At 41.6% G+C, this 22023-nt stretch overlaps 1 protein-coding gene across 2 annotated transcripts in view; it reads left to right on the top strand.

Moving 5' to 3' along the window:
• The first annotated feature begins 318 nt into the window (after positions 1-318).
• The window catches only part of Rnf180 (ring finger protein 180), a 214061-nt gene continuing 192356 nt past the window's right edge, over positions 319-22023 (top strand). For both annotated transcript variants that reach the window (XM_087633794.1, XM_087633808.1), the window contains exon 1: positions 319-595. The gene's annotated coding sequence lies outside the window, so the exon portion shown is untranslated. The remainder of the gene's footprint in view (positions 596-22023) is intronic.

Here is a 22023-nt window from a genome sequence, read left to right as displayed (position 1 = left end):
GTTTTCCTGTGTTTCCCTAAGGGAGTTCTTCACATCTTTCTTGAAGTCCTCCAGCATCATGACAAATATGATTTTGAAACTAGATCTTGTTTTTCTGGTGTGTTTGGATATTCCATGTTTGTTTTGGTGGGAGAATTGGGCTCCAATGATGCCAAGTAGTCTTGGTTTCTGTTGCTTGGGTTCCTGCGCTTGCCTCTCGCCATCAGATTATCTCTAGTGTTACTTTGTTCTGCTATTTCTGACAGTGGCTAGACTGTCCTATAAGCCTGTGTGTCAGGAGTGCTGTAGACCTGTTTTCCTGTTTTCTTTCAGCCAGTTATGGGAACAGAGTGTTCTGCTTTCGGGCGTGTAGTTTTTCCTCTCTACAGGTCTTCAGCTGTTCCTGTGGGCTTGTGTCTTGAGTTCACCAGGCAGCTTTCTTGCAGCAGAAAAGTTGGTCTTACCTGTGGTCCCGAGGCTCAAGTTCGCTCGTGGGGTGCTGCCCACGGGCTCTCTGCGGCGGCAGCAACCAGGAAGACCTGTGCTGCCTCTTCCGGGAGCTTCAGTGCACCAGGGTTCCAGATGGCCTTTGGTGTTTTCCTCTGGCGTCCGAGATGTATGTACAGAGATCAGTCTCTTCTGGTTTCCCAGGCTTGTCTGCCTCTCTGAAGGTTCAGCTCTCCCTCCCACGGGATTTGGGTGCAGAGAACTGTTTATCTGGTCTGTTTCCTTCAGGTTCCGGCGGTGTCTCAGGCAGGGGTCCTGCCACTCCTGGGCCCTCCCCCACGGGAGCCCAGAGGCCTTATACAGTTTCCTCTTGGGCCAGGGATGTGGGCAGGGGTGAGCAGTGTTGGTGGTCTCTTCCGCTCTGCAGCCTCAGGAGTGCCCAACTGACCAGGCGGCTGGGTCTCTCTCTCACAGGGTCTGGGAGCAGAGAGCTGCTGCGGGCCGGGATCTGAGGGTGTGGCACTTCCGGTAAACACAGAACGTGCCCTGTCCTAGAGGAATTCTGCTTCCATGTGTCCCAAGCTCACCAGGCAGCTTTCTTGCAGCAGAAAAGTTGGTCTTACCTGTGGTCCCGAGGCTCAAGTTCGCTCGTGGGGTGCTGCCCACGGGCTCTCTGCAGCGGCAGCAACCAGGAAGACCTGTGCTGCCCCTTCCGGGAGCTTCAGTGCACCAGGGTTCCAGATGGTCTTTGGCTTTTTCCTCTGGCGTCCGAGATGTGTGTGCAGAGAGCAATCTCTTCTGGTTTCCCAGGCTTGTCTGCCTCTCTGAAGGTTTATCTCTCCCTCCCACGGGATTTGGGTGCAGAGAACTGTTTATCCGGTCTGTTTCCTTCAGGGTCCAGAGGTGTCTCTGGCAGGGGTCCTGCCGCTCCTGGGCCCTCCCCCACGGGAGCCCAGAGGCCTTATACAGTTTCCTCTTGGGCCAGGGATGTGGGCAGGGGTGAGCAGTGTTGGTGGTCTCTTCCGCTCTGCAGCCTCAGGAGTGCCCACCTGACCAGGCGGTTGGGTCTCTCTCTCACATGGTCTAAGTCATTGTTTTTGATAGCTGAGTAATATTCCATTGTGTAGATGTACCACATTTTCTGTATCCATTCCTCTGTTGAAGGGCATCTGGGTTCTTTCCAGCTTCTGGCTATTATAAATAAGGCTGCTATGAACAATGATGCTAATAATTTAGGGGTCACACTCTGAGGTCTCACCCTACTAGAAAACCTCACATAAGAAGCTAAACATTAAAGCCATTTAAAGAGATATGACTCTAAAATGATTAAGAAGGTAAACCTGAGACACAGAAACACGCCATGAGTAACCCACAGTGCATTTATATTTACCTTGGCAGTATCATATTTGTTGTTTCTTGAACCACAGTGTTATATTTTCCTAATGTCTTAATCATTTATCTATAATAGAAAATCACTGGGCAATTCTTTGTGTAACTGCATTCTCTCCTACACTAATGATACAATCCCCATGGAGAAGAGTCTTGCTGTTTAATAGGCAAAGAAATCCTTCTTCTAATTCTAAAGTAAGAGACATTCAGGAATAACCAAACTGACACTAGTTAGATTGTGTGCCTTCTCTTAAAACTAATTATCAGCAAAAATTGGTCATGTTTACAATGTATGCCCATACAACCCTAATGCTAGGTGAGCTATCTGAAGGGGAAGACCTAATTAATAGTTTTCCTGGATGTATTATTTCCTAAACAGAAACAATGTGTCTTCTCTTTTTTTTTCTTTCTCTTTTTTGAAGCTGAGGACCGAACCCAGGGCTTTGCGCTAGCTGGGCAAGCGCTCTACCACTGAGCTAAATCCCCAACCCCTAACAATGTGTCTTCTACTGTGTGGATTACCATGTCAATATAAGAAGCCGCTCCAAGTTAGTGATATAACACCAATATCACATTTTTCTCAACTCAAAATAAGCACACGTGGTATATTTATGGAATAATACATGATACACTAATGTGATCCTAAAAATTGGAATATTTTAAATGTATACCTCTTAATACATAAACATTAATGAAGACTATAGGTAGCAATGTATGCAGATTTGATGTCTGGACCTACAGCCTACATTTTCCTTTAAATCAAAATAAAAACTGGCATCCTGTTACTATTTAATAAAGAAATAAAAGTAGCAGAGAGAATACTGGCAGAGTTGGTGGCTGCCTAGAAGTTGTTTACACTGTGGTGAACTGAAAGGCAACAAAACCACTTGTACATCTATTCTTTACTTAGACATGTTCAAAAATGAGGTCAGAGGGTCAAGAACTAATGGGAGCACTGAGACCAAGGGATAGAAAGTGTTCTGTGGTTATTAAATTTAATCTCCGTACTGTTATTTCAAATGGCTTTCCTGTTGCTTGCTTATGACCTTCATATTACCATGTGGGATACATTAAACATCCAAGCATTTCTAAAGAATTATTTCTCAGCTAACAGAATGGAGACATTTTCATGGGGTGCCCATGAAAGCTTCAGCTTCTTTCCAGTATACAAAATGATATCAGCAAATAACTCGTTCTACAAATCACGAATTATCCCAACATATTTGTATTAGTTAGTTGTCTGTCAAATCAATAGACTATCCCCAAAAAATTAAATCAGGGAGGGAAGGGGGTTGTTGTTGTTGTTGTTGTTGTTGTTGTTGTTGTTGTTTGCATGTTTATTTGTCTGTTTTGGCTTATAGTTTCAGAGGGTATAGTCCATGATATCAGGAAAGGCCTAGAGGCTGGAATGGAAGGGCCTCTGTGGAGTTATGAAGCAGACATCACTTTTCATCCATACATAGGAAGCAGAGAGTAGAAAGTAGAACCAGGGTACAAAATCTCAAAGCCCATCCCTCAGCCCCAGTTCCACCCCAGCCTCATCCAAGCAATGTACTTCCTTCAGCAAGACTCCACCTAGTAAGGATTCCATAACCTTCCAAAGCAGAATCACCAACTTGGGACCGAGTCTACAAGAGGGGACAGTTCTTATTCAAGTTACAAGACCAAGACCATTAAGTAATCTCACATAAAGAACATTAGCCCTTGTGAAGATTAACTCTGTTTATCAGTACCTCACCAATACTGAGTTTACTCATTTATGCATCTTAATAGAAACACTAGCATTTTGAATGGTCTACATTAACTTCCATTCCTTAGTACTCATGTGCTATATTTCATACCTTCATACGGGTAGAAACATTGATCTAATATTTTATATCTACTGTCATTTAATACTTTGCCATTCAGGAAAGCACTGTGACAATGGAAAGTGACTATAACCTGTGACACTATTTTTCAAGTCCTGATTCGGGCATCTCTTAGACAGTATATTTATTCCTTATGAAAATCTAGAGCAGTCGTTATCAACCTTCCTAAAACTTCAACAATTTAATACAGTTAATCATATTGTGATGACTCTCAACCAGGAAATTATTTTGTTGCTACTTCATAACTGTAATTTTGCTACTGTAATTAACTGTTGGGTAGGACATCTGATATGTGATCCCGAAAGGGAAGTGATAAACAGGTTGAGAAGCACCGCTCTAGAGTTTAGTTTCCAAACTCTTGTATGCATTACAGTCACTTGGGCTATTGTCTTTGTATTATTAATTTATTTTAGCTTTTGAATTTATAACATAATTAAATCATCTTGATCCTCAGGGACAAGGTCACATCCACAACAACTAAAGCAGAATGGCTAGGGGTAAGAGCCAATCCCCATCCATTGGGAAACCTCAAGATCACTCCACAGGGTCGTCCATGGAGTCCTTTCAGCTCCTGAGTTCTATAATTCTGTGACTTATCACACTGGATGAAGTATTTGAGAAGCAGTCGACAAGAAGGAACTATAGCATTTCTTAGGAAAATGAACAGTTCGGGGTTAGAAAAATAAAGATAAGCTTTCATAGGAAATCTTTGTGACAAAGAGAAGCCTCTTGAACAGAAAATTGCTAGTGTAAAAATTGTATATGTGTAACCCTCCTCATTTGCACCAGATATCAAGAAACTCTATTGGACACTTCAAGATCAATGTGCACCGTAGATGGTGGATGTCCAATAGAAGATGAATCTGTCTCATTATGTGAGATACTCACTGGGGTAAGTAAGCAGCAAATGGGCAAGGTTATTTTATTTTATTCTCTTGACATCATTGGCCCTCTATATTTCTCTCTTGTATCTATCATCCGCTTAAAGAAACTAGTAAGTTTAGTCTATCCAAGGTTCACATAATCAAGATCTTGTGGCTTTGTGGACTCTGTTATTTATTTTGCCCTTTTGATAGGTAAAGGTGAAAAAGTTGTCATTTTGGCCTTGCTTGATAATCAGTTAACTACTTGATGGATCTTTACTATATAAGAGAATCAGTAACAATGTTAAGACTGCTAAATTAAAAGTCAAAAATGCCTTTTCCCATAAATGAGTGGGGCATACATTATTGTTTAGAGACACACAAATACAAATGCACACACACAGGCACGTACACACACACACACACACACACACACACACACTAGCAGGCATGCATACATGCACATGCACACAGGAGCATATTCATATAATTTTATTTACATTTCAGACAGTTATGTAATCTGGCCTTTCTCTTAGATACTTGATGGTAAATTAATACATTGTAACCATAAATAAACAGTCCTAAAGATGTAGATTTATTCATTGTTGATATTTCCATGAAACCTTTAGAGTATATAGTTTCCAATACAATGTATAGCCAAGCAGGATATATTTGAAATGAATATTATAGAATTATTTTGAAAATATACATCCAAATTGTTGCATGCTTAATATAGTGGGTTTCGAGGTGGCAGTTTAAATTTAAGGATGAAAGACTTCATTAAAAAAATTTTAAGCTAAAAACCTAAAATGAACTATATTCAAATGAGTCTACCCGCTTACAAATTTTCAAGGAGCCCATGGTGCTACCACGAATCAAAATGTTTGGGTCAGATTAGGAATACTGACAAGAGAAGGCTGTAACTGGGTAGAGAAAGAAGATTCGGATCCAAAAACATAGCAGAGATTGTCTGTTTCCTAGCCTAGGGTGTACATATTCTTGTCAGAGCAGCAGAGAGAGAAAACGCTACTCCCAAGAACAGTTGTAGAGGCAGAAATGTGTGTCCACCTTCCACACATACAACCACTGTCTCTAAGAATCACCCAGTGAATGTTAAAATGAAAAATGAGAGATCTCAATGAGATCTTTCTCTGTTTTACTATCTCAGAAAGTATTTTTTTGATAAATAAATAAATAGCCAAGAGAGAAGTTAGGACTTTTTCTCAGGAATGCTATACAAAATCAATAATTCCAAGAAAGACAAGCAATAATTAAAAGTCAGCATTAATAATGCTAAGAGATAGCAACGAACACCGTCTGCCTAAAACAGATTCTGTTTCAGAGACTGCACTCCCATTATTACCTTTAAGACCCAACACAAACATACAAATGCAGAAACCAGAACAACAGAAACTCAAACACTTGTCCCAAAACATCATTTGCGAAGTGATGGACTCAAGTGAAACAAAATTCCCCAGGCAAGGAAGAAAGAATAAACTGTGAGTCATAAGGCTTCAGTCACACAGCATCTTGGCTCCCAAAGACGGCCAGTTCTGGTCATAGAATTGCCATTACCCGTGGTCATACAATAATGATATTTGCCCAAGACAAACTATGAAGACTCTGATTACCCCTGTTAGTGACCATTTATTGAATTTCCTACTCTTACACTCTCTGCTCAGAATACCAGCCTGCGTTTGCTCATCAAGTATGCACGATGCCTCAACGCTCACCCCCTGAGCTGCACCCACCCTTTCCTATGTTTCCCTCCCCTTTAATTTGCAACAAAGAAATATCTGAGATTGCAGAACTTGTCCGTTTGGTGTCACCTTCTGTCTGCTGGCTCACACATGTGGGCCACAAGTGCACAGGATATTCGCCTACTTCTCATGTGCCTCGAAACAATTTCTGCCACACAGCGAATTTCCATAGAGACTGCTTTATAAACAGTTGGCTAAGTGCTAGTTTGAATGCCTGCTGTGTTCAAGCTGAACTCCTCGGAATACAGAGACTTCAAGGTACTTTTTCATATAGAAAATTATTTAGCAGCTAAAGTCTTGCATTATAAATAACCGATGGGAATAAAAACTTAGAATGGGTTAGCACAAAACACACAAAAGGCCAGAATTCCTCAGTTCATGTTTGCCTAGAAACAGGTATGGGAATAAGCTAAGGAAGTTCACTGCTGTAATTCTTGATTAAAAGGCTCAACCAACACCAAGGAAGCACACAATTAATCTCCCAAATAGATTTTCATTCCAAATTAGTACAGGAGCCAGAAGGCTCAACATGAATATATTCACAAAGTACTTTGATGTGTGTCTTGCCAATGAGCAAACCATGAAGAATGAGGGATGACGGATCTTCAAGTAAAATGTCTTAGCTGACTGAAGTGATGTTAAATGAAGTAAAAACCTTCTTACCTATTCTATACCCTAAAAGAAGGGAGACTTTCCCCACTCTATCAAATGTCATATAGATACAAAATAGCATTAGGCAATAATATTATGCAAATAATATTGTGTTATATAATAATATGCAAATAGGCAATGTTAATTTATTCATGTAAAAGTGCCCCAACTGAAAAGCCCTTCATTGTGTTCAGAATAAATTGTATTTATTTGTAGGCATATTCTTTTCTCAACCTACTTTAATAAGTATCAACCTCCCTCTAGCCCACAACCACACTAGACGTAGTGGAAAAGAAAAGTTATTAGAACACAGGGCAAGTAGTAGACTTGTTTAAAAACAGTTCTTTGAGGGCTCGTCAAATCTTTGTTGTCAAGATATCAGCAGTTCAGTCCAGTAGCAAACATAAAGCACGAATCGGCAGCTGCAGTCCAGTCCAGTTGGCAGTCACCGCACACGAACCAGCAAGGGCAGTTCAATCCAGAAGAGACTGGATTAAAGCAACCAGTCAGCAGAAGTGGCAAGAAGCCACAGGAAACTCACCAGATGGTCTTTGGCGAGTTTATCTCTATGGCGTCACCACGAGCAGAGCTCAGTAACACACTGTAAGGCAAGTCGACATATGCATGTCGTTAGCGAAGAGTATTGATGCAAAGCAATGCTTGGGCTCCCACTGTCTGTTGGGTCATATGTATATTCCTTCTGAAATTCTTGCAACCTTTCACATGTTTGCTATAGCAAAACATCCTTTCATCACCTGTATCTGCTTCAGGGAAAACATTCTTTCACATGTGTGCCCCAGCAAAAGATCATTGGACATAGGTGACTTTCCAAAGAAACCGGAAGTTTCCACTTCATTCGTTCCTTTTAAGGTTTATTGAGAACTTACTATATGCCAGTATCTGTCATCGAGCATGTGAGTAAAGCACAGCCTCTCTCCTCTGAGGCAGGAGGAGTTTGCTTGCTCAGTAACAAGGGCTGCTATTGAGGAATAATGCAAAACACGAAGAAATACTCAGAAAAAGGAGAATCAGAGACATCACGGAGGCTTCTTCAAGGGATCACCCCTTCAGTGGAGTTTTAAAAGGCATAAAGAATGTCTGTGGCTGAACATTTGGTTATGGGAACCAGGCATGGCAAACACCCCATGGCACTGTAATGGATTCACAGTTCTCTGGCTGCTGATAGCTATTAACTGTGTATAAGGGAGAAAACCGTGTGAAAATGATTCATAAGGGAGATGATGGTGCTGTGTGAAAACTAGTGATTGCAGAGGGACCTGTGCAAGCTATAGCTTCACGATAGTTCAAATAGATTAAAGTAGGGGCCAAAAGCTGTCATACATTGCAGTGGAAATGCAAAGTTGCAATCCAAGCCTCATCCACAGCACAACTGACTCAAGTTTTTACTGAGCATAATCCTGTCATATTAAATTAATGTTCTTAATTTGATCACATGGCTTTAAACACCAAATACTTCCAAAAGTTTTAATACTTTTCTCAGCTATTCATTCCATGCAGGTTGTAAACTAAGCATTCCAAGTAAAACCCCATTCTTCCCTCTACCACCGATCCCCTGGCTTTCCTACAGACTCTTTATTTTCTCGACGTTCAGTCATCGTGACATCCTTTATATCTACCCATCCAATTCACCAGCAAATCTTCTAAAATGTATTATTATAGACTGGACCATAACTTATTAGTTTCATTCTGCATGCTGGACCAAGTCACTATTATTGTTTACCTAATTCTAAAGTTTCCTTGGCTTGTCCCTTCCCACTCCTGCAGTCTGTTATTCTTACACTCCTCAGAGTGACTATAGTTAATTGTGCCATGCTAGTTTTCTCCTTTGCTCAAAACTCCCTAGTAGCTTCCAGTCTGATTCACGTAAAAACACATCTCCATGAATATGTTTCTGTGCTTGTCTCTGTGTGTCTGTGCCCATATAAGGAAACATCCATGCACACAGGTGTGCCCTTCCACACTTGGCTCTATGACCTATGTCTAACTGTGCCTTCAGTGATAGTTTACACCTTTATTTTCTTCAAAGACTTGGTTCACAGCCTTTTGATGTTATTAGGAAGTGGTGGGACACTAAGAGATAGGAATCCAGGAGAAAGAATTTAGCCCTTCATAACATGCCAGTCCACCCTGCTTCTTCATCCCATGGTTCCTGGCCACCATTAGGAGGGAAGCTTCTTATGTTTATGATCTTGTCCTCATGTAATGCTCTGTGGCAACCCTTAGCAATAGGGCTAAGTGAGCAGGGACTGAGGCATCAGATACTGTCAGCCAAAACAAACCTTTCTCCGTATAAGGTGATTTATCTCTGGTGTTTACCCCAGTGATGTAATGAGAGCTCGAACAGCCTAGGATGCTGACCTGCTTGGTATTCCTTAAACGTATCACACAGATGCCCACCTGTGTTCACTTTGCAACTTCCCTCGTGACCGTCAGGTCTCAGAGAGATACCCTCTAAGCTATTCTAAAATTTGAATTCCCTCTCCTGCCCTGACATCTTCATTTCATTTTCATGTACTGTCTGGTTTGTCTAGTCTTTTACTCATCTGTGTATTTAACTCTTTTTTTCCAACCATTTGAAGGGAGTGCTTTGTTTTGGCGGTTGCCCTCACTGCTTTGTGTGAACAATGCCTGAAGTGTTTAGCTCCTAGAATATGTTCATTGGGTGGCATTATAATTTGTACGTGTTGGGAGATGATCGGGAGCCACCCGGGTTGATAGGGCTCTGACCTTGTCAGTAAATTGATGCAATGACAGATTGTTCAAGTCACTCTTCAGAGTCACTCTCCAGATCCTTCTGCTTCACATCCTCCATATTCTTCCCGTTGCTCCTGCATAGTTTACTATAGCTGCCTCACAACATATGGATACTGGCCAATACAGATTTGGCTAGTGAATACAAATGATGACCCAAATTTAAATTTTTTAATTTATTTTTAATTTTCTTAATTAGCTTACAAAATAATAGGTTTCTATATGGGATTTTCCCATCATTTCATCTTGATTGATTCTCACCTTCTGTTTCTTCCCCCTTCCTTTCCATCTTCCTTTTGTCACTTCTCTTCAGTACTCATTAGTTCTGTTGTATCCCCTTCCACTTTCTTTTCCTTTTAAAATAAGCCACTGAGTTTAATAAGTGTTGTGCTAGCATGGGTGTACAATTGTTTATTGCATCACGGACAACTTACCAATGACTTCGCCCCCAAAGAACAGTAACTTCCTGTCACTTGGTAGCCATTAACTGACTAAAAACTTAGCTAAGAGAGTGAACTCAGAAGACCCTCCCCCACCAATGCTGCAGTGTGGTTGGGCTGCATCTCATGCAGGACTTGTGCAGGTAACCACAGCCGTTGTGAGTTCATGAGTACAGCGGCTGCCCACATCCCTAAGACAGCACTTTATTGCACCTCTTATCCACCATCTCTTCTGTCTACATTGACCAATGCCCATAGCAAAAACAAGATTTCTTTGCCAAGACTGAGGGCAGCAGTAACCTAGAGTTATAAATGTTCAAGAGAAGAAAGGGATAGAACATATTGGTATAAAGGATTAAAGGGAAAAAACATAAAGTAGAAAGGTAATTTGGGAAGTAGTAAGTAACGGTGAAGGTATTTAAAATATTTAAAAGGTAGTTTGACAACACGTCCACTTACCGTGTATGTGTTTTGCTTTATTTTTAAATTCCGCAATACTAAGGGTTGAACCTGTGGTTCCGTTATGTTAGAAGGTGATACACTGCTGAACTATTTCCCTGCCTCTTTCTTTACTTTTCCACTGGAGACATAGTCTTCTCACTAAGGTCCACAGGCTGTCCTTCAACCTACTATGTGGCCTAGATTGAAAGCCTCCTTTGTTATCCTCCTGAGTAGACCAGATTGCAAGATTGATGTCAGTACATTAATAACACTCAGAAACAGACACCAATATCACAGCCTCCATTTCCCCAGATGTGCAACATCTTCCAGGCATTGTACCAAGCAATGGATCCCTTTTTACCAACACCGTATTCCTGGTGAACTGAAGTCTTAGCAACAATTTAATTGTAGGATGCCAAGAAAAATGAAATTTTTCTTATCATACATGCAATCTCATCACTGTCATCTAACTCCAAAGCAATATAGTATAAATGACCTAACTGTGATACCCACCCTTATAAACTACATTGTAAAACCACTTTCCGGTTCCATAAAATGTAAGCAGTCAAAGACATGGGCCTTATTCCATTTCCTGAATGCAAACCCTGACATGCTTTCTGGTGAGCTCACTAAAAGAGAAACAGAAACAATGCAAGGATAATATTCTCAGGATATTATTATAATCAGAATTATTGACTATTTTAATGGCCTCTGTTGTCAACTTTGTACTTTAGAAGCCACTAAGGGACATCTGAGAAATATAACAATATAGTTTTTAAATATGGTTAAAAAAATTCACTGACAAATTTACCCTTAAGGATGTGGTCTTGGCTAATGACTCACTTTAATTTGATCCCAGAGTACATTCTGGAGCTCAACTGTAGCACAGGATTGATCTTACTTCCAGATAAGAGATCACAGCATGTGACAGTTAGTCACTGGTCAAAGTCTACTCTGCCCTGGGGAAGTGTGGTGGGGGGTGTGATCTGGGCTCCAGGAAGATGATGCCTCTTTTACTGCAGGACTTGCTTTGGAGAAGAGAAGTGAGACTCTGCTCCATAAGAGACTATGAGTCTGTTGGTTGATAGGCAACAGGATACCTGTCAATCAGACCAGATAGGCATCAACAGCATTTGAGGCAACGCATTAAGAGTGTGTAACTTGGTACCATGTAAACATCTCCTCCCTTTGCACACATGCTTCTTTGGGAAACTAATAAGATTCCCTCCACAGAAAAGTAGACATGAACATGAGGTTTTGTACATATAGCGGTTTGGCAGATTAACGAGAGCAAGCACACATATATGTATATTAAATAGTCTGTGACATGTCCACCTTTTAGTTAGAGCAGAGTCAGTTGGCTGAACAACCTATATGAGCTGCTTTTCTAATACCGTGATAAAACAGTGTAACCCAGAGCTACTTCTAGAAGGAAGGGTTTATTTGGGCTCACTCTTCCAGAGAGGGTGTCAGCGGTGGCAAACAAAGCCCAGCAGTGGGCAACTGGAGCTGGATGCCGACTGGCAATATCTGCCACATAGGAAGCAAAGACAGCAAAGGACGGGTTGGCAAGACTGTGGCCTTTCAACGCTTCCCCGCCCCAGTCACGTTCTTGCTCCAGTAGGGCTCTGAGTCTTCCTCCAAGCGGCATCACCAATGGGGGGCCAAATGTTTAAATATGTGAGTCTATGGAGGCTATTTCTCATTCAAACAACCGAACAATTCAAGTTCCGAACAGAAAAACATTTGTTGAAAATAGTTTACAACATATGAAAATACTTAAAGAAGGAATATGAAAGACTGTCACATATATCCATGGATGGGCTAAAGTAAAAATCGTAGGGTGTGATTTTTGCATTTAAATGTGCTGTTTGTACTTTTAAAACAATCGTAAAACTTTGCATAGTTTGTACTACTGAGGTTAGGGGAAAAGACAAGGATAAAAAAGAAAATCTAAGCAAGAACATAGAAGGGCCTTATTTTACTAAAGCACATACACTAAGGCATTTCCCCCTTCTTCTAGATGTCTAAAGTGTGGTTTGCAATTGAAAAGTTTAGAATGTTTTTTTAAGGATGTCTGAAAAATTTAAATTCCTGCCTTCTCATTGGTGGTGTTCTGCATAACATTATAATATAATGTAGTCCATGATATAAACAAGGAAGCTTTGCTTTTTATGAGCTTTTTAGTAGATACTATTTTTTTAGACATCGTATAGTGTTATGATATTAACTAATATTCTTACTTTGTTTATTTCTTTATCTGTGTGTGCACACAAGCACATGCACGCCGCAGTGCACATCTAGAGTCAGAGACAACTCTGTGGAGTCAGCTCGCTTCCGTCTTTATGCAGGCTCTGGGAAGGAACTCAGGTCATCAGCCTTGGGTGACAAACACCTTTCCCTGTTGTGCCCTCTCACCAGCTGTTGACTATTGTTTGAAATTGCTTTCAATTGTCAAACGTATGTTGGAAGTCACCACAGAAGTACTAAGAAAGAAGACAGTACAGTTCTATAATCTGATAGGTTCCTAACCACTAACAAATTGAGCCTTTTGAGATCCTCATGTCTCTAATTTCATACTTGAGCTTAAAGTAAGCAATGCTTTCTTTCTCTATTCTTTTAAGTGTTTATACATATGGTGAGTAAATTCTGATCATAACTATCCCCTCCCCCCCTGCCCTTATTGCTCCCCACTCTTACCACTGCTTCCACTTTGTCCTTGCCATTAAGTCCCCACCTCACTTCCACATTTATTGTTTTGCCGTGTTTGGCTTTGTGACCCACCGGGTTTAAGTTACTTGAGTGTAACACTATCCACTGGACTATGAGGAACTCACCAGTGACTACGTCATGAAAGATAATGAATGACCTCTCCTTCAGCCCTGCATTGCTATTCACTCACAGGTGGATCCCGTGAGCCCCTCTGTTACCCATGACTGAAAGTTTACCACGGGGCCTCCTATAGGTTCTATGAAAACAGTTGTAGCTGTTGCAAGTTCTTTGGCGCCACAGACACCCCGTGCCAACAAACCAGCAGTTCATGGTTCTCCTTCCTGTTATTTGGTTCTTTGATGCTTTCTGGCCCCTCTGCTATGATGGTCCTAGAACTTAGGAAGAGCTTATCTGATGCCGAACGCTCAGTAGTCACTTGTCCTCAGTATCATGAATCTCTGTTCACTTGTTCACTGTAAAAAACAAAAACCCAATGAAGTGCCTTTGATTAAGGCTAAGAACAGCACTGATCCACAGGAACAGACATAAATCTTTAGGCAGTTTCACAACATGTCCATTTAGCAAAACAAAAGTAGTAGGTTTTACCCCAGTACCCAGGACCTCCCCAACAATGACCTTTGACCGGGTCCACAGTAGTGGTTATAAATTCCCTTCTATGGATCAGACTTCAAATTCAGGATTTTAAAACTCTATTGGTTAACTCTGCTACAGTGGTGCCACTATGGTACCAGTGTACCTCTTGCCTGGCCAGTTGGTATTATAGCATGCAATGCCTCAAGCTGAAGGATACTGTTGCTGACTTTTCTACTCCAGTGCCTACGTAACAACTGTCTGCACTGCAAAGGCTAGGTGGCAGGGAGGAAGCTTCTAGCTCAGTTCTATCATGGCTTCTCTGATTCTGCAACCGAGTAGTATGATATCTTTAGTGGCAGGGTCTTACCATTCAGCTTTGATGAGTAATCAATTGTAATGGCTATAATCTGTACCATTTCAGGTGCCACTTGGGATCTTCCTGACCAACTCCTAAGGCGGTGTCCCAAGCTTGAGTTTTTGGGAAATAACCATGGCTTCTGAGATCAGCATGCACAGTAACTCTGTCCAAAGTCTTTTTAAAATTGTGTCTTTTAATTGGCTTGTAGACACCTGGGTTTCTTTGTGACTTCTTCAGGGATCTTTAGTTTAGTTAACCCTTGCCCTGTACCTCTTCATCTCTCCTACCTCCCATCCCCATCCATGATTAAGCCTTGCCACACTCAGCATTTCCTTTTTATCTCATAGTACATGTGTTTTATCATTTCCACTCTCCTTAAGTCCAGGGTGGTCTTGAACTCGCAACCATCCTATATCAGCCTCTCAAGTGGTTGGAGTACAGTATATACTAGCACATCTTGCCTAAATACACATACTTTCTTACCACTTAATTACACTACCATGCCATGATTATTTAAAAATTTCAATGCTGACATGAACACAATGGATTAAAGTATAAGACACTGTTGTAAGTACAAACAGTACTTTCTTCCACAGCTATCTTCCAGTAAGAAAACATGTCTTTCTAATTTACATTTTCAAAATTCATTTTCTCTACCACAGTAATTTATGAGTTTGATCGTGGCCATTTCATCTTGTCCCCAATCCCTATAACATGTACTTCCTTTTGGCAAAATTTTCTATTTGACTTTGGTTATCTCCCTTTTGCTTTGTTCTCCGTGGGCTCTGTTTCAATTGCAATGTTAATGCACAAATGAAAGATTCCTCCCATAGATGCACACCAGAACATGGACAGGATTTGTAAGAGGATTTCCTTTAGTATTCCCCGACCCAAACTATGATAATACCTATAAGAAGTTAGTTTGGAACAAGGAAATCAGTATCAGTAAGGCTTTTAAAATATTGAATTTCAGGAGCTAGATAAATTTTTCAGCAGTTAAGAGCATTTGCTGAGCCTAGTCTGGGTTCTCAGCATTCACATGGCACTAATAACCATCTACAGCTCCCACTATAGGGGCCCCACACCATCTTCTGGTCCCTGTTACCATTGCAGGCATGTGGTACGCAGACATATATGAGAGCAAAACACCCATATACCTAAAATAAAATAAACAATCTTTAAAATTAAAATCTTTATTAACTTGGGTATTTCTTATTTACATTTCAATTGTTCTTCCCTTTTCCGGTTTCCAGGCCAACATCCCCCTAATCCCTCCCCTTCCCCTTCTCTATGGGTGTTCCCCTCCCCATCCTTCCCCCATTACTGCCCTCCCCCCAACAATCACGTTCACTGGGGGTTCAGCCTTGGCAGGACCAAGGGCTTCCCCTTCCACTGGTGCTCTTACTAGGATATTCATTGCTACCTATGAGGTCAGAGTCCAGGGTCAGTCCATGTATAGTCTTTAGGTAGTGGCTTAGTCCCTGGAAGCTCTGGTTACTTGGCATTGTTGTACATATGGGGTCTCAAGCTCCTTCAAGCTCTTCCAGTTCTTTCTCTGATTCCTTCAACAGGGGTCCTATTCTCAGTTCAGTGGTTTGCTGCTGGCATTCGCCTCTGTATTTGCTGTATTCTGGCTGTGTCTCTCAGGAGCGATCTACATCCGGCTCCTGTCGGCCTGCACTTCTTTGCTTCATCCGTGTGTGTGTGTGTGTGTGTGTGTGTGTGTGTGTGCACAGGACTGTGTGCCTGTGAACATGCAGATGCCAGGAGGGCATAGGATCCCAGAGAGCTGGAGATGCCAGCGGGTGGGGGGATAGTTAGTTCGCATTTTGATATGTGATATCTGAGCTCAGTTTCCTCTGTTTACACAGCCATTGCTCCTCACCACTTGAGTTGGCTCTTCAGCCCACGATTTTTAACAATAAGCTGTGCCCTAAATTGGAGTCTATTTTGATTTTTGAAAATTCATTTCTAATTCCGAGATTTAATAAATCAATAGTTAAAGATGCTGACGACAACCCAGAGATTAATTACTCACAATTACTAGACTCTCTTCAGTAAACGACAAGATTCAGTTGGAAAAGGGGTGTGAGGGTACAGTCTCCTCCACAAGTCTTGTTATCAGATGGAATGAAGACTAGTCATTACACTTAATGGCAAGGCCATCACTACACACAGACCCACCACGTCTGTACACAGAAGAGGACAGTAGGCAGAGATGAGTGTGACTAACCCGTGCTGTGAAGTCAGTGCCACCAACGTTCTTTCTCTTTCCAAGGTCTTGACAGGGAAAGACTCATGCGGTGCAGACGAAACAATATTCTAATTACAATTCTCTTTTGATGATCTCGCAATATCAGAAAATAACTATCTCAGAAACTGCATTTACAGGACATAATGGAGTCTTTAGATCTAGGGTCAGGTCACTCAAGGCAGCATGACCTCCTGGAATTTCTGAGTTTGTGAAGGTAACTATGCAAAGTCTTCTAATTCTCTGTATACTTAGGACACTACTGCTTTAATGACGGTTCTGGAATTTTGGTTTCTTAAAAAAAACATAGAAATATTATAAAAAATGCTTTCATTTTAATCCCAGGAGTGGGAATGTGGAACTGCTTCAGACTGTCCACAGCAGCTGACTATGACGTGCCTCGTGCTCCAGCAGAGGTATGGTTTTGCCAGCTGCACATAGTTTCTGGGATTGTGTGATGTTTGGGATTCTATGAGCTTTTCAGAGGGTATATAAATGGTAGGGGCCCAAAAGGCAAGGTTGGTTGTTGTTGGTCAGTCAGGGGTTGGTTGCAGTTACTAGTTCTGCTCAAAAAAGAAATAAAAAGAAATTAGGTTCAGTGATGTCTCTGCCTTTGTCTCTCTGTGTCTGTTCTCTCTCTCTCTCTCCCCCTCTCTCTCTCTCCTCTATCCTTTCTCTCCTATCTGGTAATAGGGGATGAAACCATGGAGGATAAAGGGTGGGAAAAGAAGACCCCACAAAGCAGCTAAGACCAGCTACACACTGGCAACACCAGCGAAGAATCATTTCTTGTATATATATATATATTCTACTAGTCAAACACCATGGTATCTATCATTCAAAGTTACGTGTTAATGCCATTTGAGAAGTGTGACCTATGAAAAACGGTTATGAATGAATTCACACTCATGGGTTGCTAACTTATGGCCTCGGTGGCATGGTTATAACAGTGATGTCTCTCTGGTCCGTGTGCACTGCCTTGACATATTTGTCCTTTGTTATACTGTGGCCCATCAGCGAGAACCCTGTGAGATGCTGAGGAGAAGCCAGGCTACTGGTGCCCTTCTCTTCTCACTTATGCTTTTCAAGGACTTGATTTTATGCAATCAAACAATGTCAAAACAGAGAAATGTTTATTCATAGCTGGTCAGCCAATTCCTTCCACCTTACTTCTCTAGCTTTCTTAGCTCCTATCTGCTCCCATTCCACCCATATCTGGTCTTTACTTTAGAAAATGGCCTCTCTGGAAAACAAATCTTATGTTTATTCATGTGCTCTCCCCTGGGATGCCACTGAGGAATTAAGAAAATGGCCCATTTTTTTTTCTGTTTAGAAATAATGGGGGTGGGGTATAAATAATCCAGGGTGAAAGCAGTCATAGTCTCCCATTACAGGCAACCAGCCTCTGGAGAGAAAGTGAGATGTAAAAGTGTAAAGAACTGGATAGATATTACATTGTTCTGCAGACACTGAGCCACCAACCGGGCAGCATACACCAGCTGATATGAGGCCCCCAATACATACACAGCAGAGGACTCCTGGTCAGTGAGAGAAGAGGCACCTAACCCTAGAGAGACTTGAGGCGCCAGGGAGTAGGGAGGTCTAAAGGGGTAAGAATGGGGACATCCTTTTTGAGATGGGGGAGGAACAGTCAGAGGGCAGACCAGGAGGGGGATAAAGACTGGATTGGAAAAAAAGATTAATGCACACACACACACACACACACACACACACACACACACACACACAGTGTGAGATTAAGGGGGGGCTGTGGGAAGAGTGAGCTGGGAAGTCAGCAGTCAGAGAGGCTTCTCAGAGATTAGTGATCCAAGGAGAACACAGAGGGAAGTCTGGTGGTCACAGGACCCAACCCATGAAAGGACAACCAACTGCGAAATTTAATTATGCTAAGATCTATTATTATTGTTTTAAGAGAGAGGGGGAAAGACATTGTGTGTGTGTGTGTGTGTGTGTGTGTGTGTGTGTGTCCATGAAAGCTAAAAGATGATGCCACATCCCCTGAAGCTGGAGCTCCAGGAAGTTGTGAGGTGCCTAAAGAGGTTGCTGGGGACTAAAACCAGGTCCTCTGGAAGAGTAGTAAGTGCTCTTAGCTTCCCAGCCATGTCTTCACCCGTATCCTCCAAATTTTTAAAGCAATACTATGCATGGCATAAGGTGACAATTATGGAATCCACAAAAACTACAGAACACAGTGTCATTTGAAGGCTTAATCTCTTGTGAAAAAAAATAGAGAAAAACCGTGGGAAGAGAAGAAAGTTGGAGTTTGGGATATACAAAGGTTCCTGCAGATGGAGCTTAGAGTTGGAGAGACAGACATTTGAGAGAGTGTACAGGAAAGGAAGGGCATGGAACTACACACTTTGTATGAGAAAAATCACAGCTTTGTATGGGGCAGGCACATAATCCTCAATAGGAACGACTAGCTTTTCTCAAGAGTGCTAAAAGCATATGGTTGGCTTACCATCTTCCTCCCTTAGTCGTTTTGCAGTAAAACTTAAAACATTTGGTGCCTTGAAAATGTGTTATTTCTTCTTCTTTTTCCAATTATATTTTTAGCTATCCAATTTCATCTTGCAGGTGTGTTACACCAAAAGCCTATAGCCAACATGAGAAGCAGACATACAGCAAGAAAAGTAAGATAGGATAGCTAGGGCTGCTAAAGGTAAAACATTTAGATAGCCTAGAGACAGGGTCTCACCCTGCAGCTCGGGCTGGCCTAGAACACACTAGGTAGCCCTGGCTCGCCTCAAAGGTACATAACCTGCCTGCCTCTGGTTCCTAACTATTGGAATTACCGGTGTGAGCTACTACGTGTGGATCTAATGGTTCTTGCTTAGGATTTATCATTGCCTATCTGTTGATAGCAAAACAGGGTAAAATCACAGGAAGCCTCCTGTCAAATTTCAGAGAACAGAAAAAGTGAGTCTGGGTCCTTAGGCTAGTTAAGAACTAAGGCCAAAATGGCTAACACTCTCACATGACAGAACCAGGTTTTAAAATATTGTTAAATTTGTTTCCAAAACAAAACCAACGCCATGGTTACCAGTAACAAAAACTGTTAGTCACGTGTTTGAATTCCAGACTTCCTTCATTTTCTTGTCCTGTTGCTGAGATACAAGACTCTGATGAAATAAATTTAAAGGAGTCATGGTTTATTCGAGCTCAGAGTGCAAGGAGCAGTCAAGGCAGCCAGGACCATCCTCTGTCAAGAAGCAGAGAGCAAATGAATGAATGGCTACCATTTATATAGTCAGGATGCCAGCCAGGGAGCGGTGCCACCCACAACAGCAGGGTCTTGCCACCTCAACTACTGTAATCAGAACACTCCCACAGGCATCCCTAGAGGCATCTCCCAGCTAATTCTAGAGTCTATCAAGTTGACAATCAACACTATCCACACAGAGACCAACATTTCCACATGCCTATGTGGCCTCCCCTTTTGACTGCCCTGTAGGACCCCAGGCTTCATTTCTGCCATCTAAAGCTCCATCTTCCTTTCTAAATCTGGTTCTCTTCCAATGTCCTCTATTTAATTTTAATGCTACTCCCATCTAGTTAATTATGCAAGTCAATTATGCAATGTGGATATCATGAACATCAGCTTCTCCCCCCTGCCTATTTGTTCTCTGGGGTCTTACAAGTATGTTAGTAGTCCCTTTTCTGTCATTACTCCAATATTCTTTCTCCAGACTACTGGAACCACCTAACCAGTATGCCTTAGTCTATCTATAACTTCTTTCCATTAGTTTTCCTCACTTTGGTTGGAATGGTATTTTTAAAATACAAACCCTACTAAACTAAGTCCATTCACTGGCTTGCACACTTCAATGGATTCTTACTACTTTAGACACAAAGGACAAAATATTTATCACACCTAGTGAAATTCTTAGGACATTGCCAACCTCGTTTTATAGTATTCTTATTCTGACTGTGTGTCACTCCTGTTTATTATGCTTATCATTTGTGACCCAGCACCAGATCTTGCCATAGACTCTACAATACCACTAGCCACTTATTTCATTGAATTGCCCACTCTCTTTTACATGTTCACTGCTGCTCTATTTGTAATATCTAGAAGTCGGAAACAGCCTAGATTTTCTTCAACAGATGAATGGATAAAGAAAATGTAGTATATTTGCACAGTGGACTATTACTCAGCTGGTAAAAAAAAATTACATGAAATTTTCAGACAAGTGGATTGAACTAGAAAAATTCATCCCACGCGAGATAATCCAGACCCAGAAAGACAAATATGGTATGTATTCACTTATCTGTATATTAGTTATTGAATAAATGATACCCAGCTATAATTCCCAGTCACAGAGAGGTCAGGCATAGGGGAAGGGACTAGGGAGACACATGGCTACCCCTGGGTGGGAAATAGAATAGATTTCATGAGCGGATTGGGGTAGGTCACAACAGAAATGGGAAGATCAGGAAGGGAGGGGAGATAGGGTTGAGGCAAGGAATATGGGGAGAGACAGATGGAATTAAGGGGCATTTGAAGGCTGGTATTGAAACCTAGTACAATTGTAACATCCTAAAATATAAAAAGGTGATCCTAATGAAGCCTCCAAATAATGAGAGAAATGGAGTCCCGGCTGGCCATCTTTTGCCACTGAATGAAGCTTTCAATATCTTGATTGGATTATATCCAATTGGATTGTTGGCCAAAGAGGTCCAATGAAAATCCCCAAATAACCCAAGCTGTTGCCAAGATAATAGGTTTTTCTCCTCAAATGGATAGCAAGTCCTCATTGCTGAAGACAACGCCCATACAATTCACTGTAAACAGACAGGTCAAGCTGATGCCTACATAGACCCTTCACTCCCGTCTCCTAGTGTCTTTGGTAATAGGAAGGCCCTCTGCCAGCTACTAAAGAAAAATGTGAAGATCGACCCAGCAAAATAAAACCTTTAATCTACAGTCTGTCCTGCCTGCAAAATAAGTTAGGACAATGGTGACACAGAGCTTCTCTGGAGTAACCAACCAATAACTGACTTGATTTAAGGTCTGCTCAATGAGATGGATCCCATAGTCACCGCTGCATGAATGATCAAGGACCAGAGACTAGAGAGCCAAGAGATCTAGGGTAAAATCAAATACTACTAGTCTAAAAAATTAAAAAGTAACATTAAAATGACTTTTAATGATATTCTACTACACTCATGATCATCAGAGAAGCTTCCTCCACAGCAGATGGGAACAAACACAGACCCACAGGCAGTTGTTAAGAAGAGAGGGAGAAGGAGGAGAATGGAGAGAAGGAGGGAGGGCAGAAGACAAAGACAGACAGACACACATAAAGAGAGAGAGAGAGAGAGAGAGAGAGAGAGAGAGAGAGAGAGAGAGAGAGAGAGAGAGAGAGAGAGAGAGAGAGAGAGAGAGAGAGGAGAGAGAGAGAGAGAGGAGGATAGAGGAGAGGCAGACCTTGGGACACACGCTCTATGTGTCTGCATCAAATCCCACCTCTCAG

Source organism: Rattus norvegicus, chromosome 2 (genome assembly GCF_021556685.1).
Source record: "Rattus norvegicus strain SHRSP/BbbUtx chromosome 2, alternate assembly SHRSP_T2T, whole genome shotgun sequence".
Lineage (NCBI taxonomy): Eukaryota > Metazoa > Chordata > Mammalia > Rodentia > Muridae > Rattus > Rattus norvegicus.
The sequence above is the reverse complement of the archived record's forward strand: the minus strand, read 5'-3'. Positions and strand labels throughout refer to the sequence as shown.